Genomic DNA, 440 nt, shown 5'->3' with positions numbered 1-440 from the left:
GTTTAAGGAAAGATGTTCAGGTTCGTAAGTGCTTGAGTAACTGTTTCGTAAATCAGGGTCCTGATGTGTTTAGTCCACAGGGCGCTAGGTGGATCATTCTAGACCCAGCTAAGCCATGCCCGAACGTCTCCTAAGCTCCACACACACATGCCTGCTTCATCCCGTGCACGTATGTACGTGTTAGCCACACGTCACTGCTTGCCTCATATATATGCACATGTACGTGCTGGCCACGTCCCTGCTTGCCTCTAGTACATATATACGTGCCAACCACACGTCTCTGTTTGCCTCTTGTGCACGTATAGCTGGTCATACATCTGCTTGCATCCCATGTACGTATACGTGCTGGCTACACGTCCCTATTTGCCTCCCATGCACGTGTGTGTGTTAACGTCGCGTCCCTGCTTGCCTCATGTGCACGCATACGTGCTGGCTACAAG

This window comes from Procambarus clarkii, chromosome 28 (assembly GCF_040958095.1).
Source record: "Procambarus clarkii isolate CNS0578487 chromosome 28, FALCON_Pclarkii_2.0, whole genome shotgun sequence".
NCBI classification, from domain to species: Eukaryota; Metazoa; Arthropoda; class Malacostraca; order Decapoda; family Cambaridae; genus Procambarus; species Procambarus clarkii.
Note: the sequence above shows the minus strand (reverse complement) of the source record.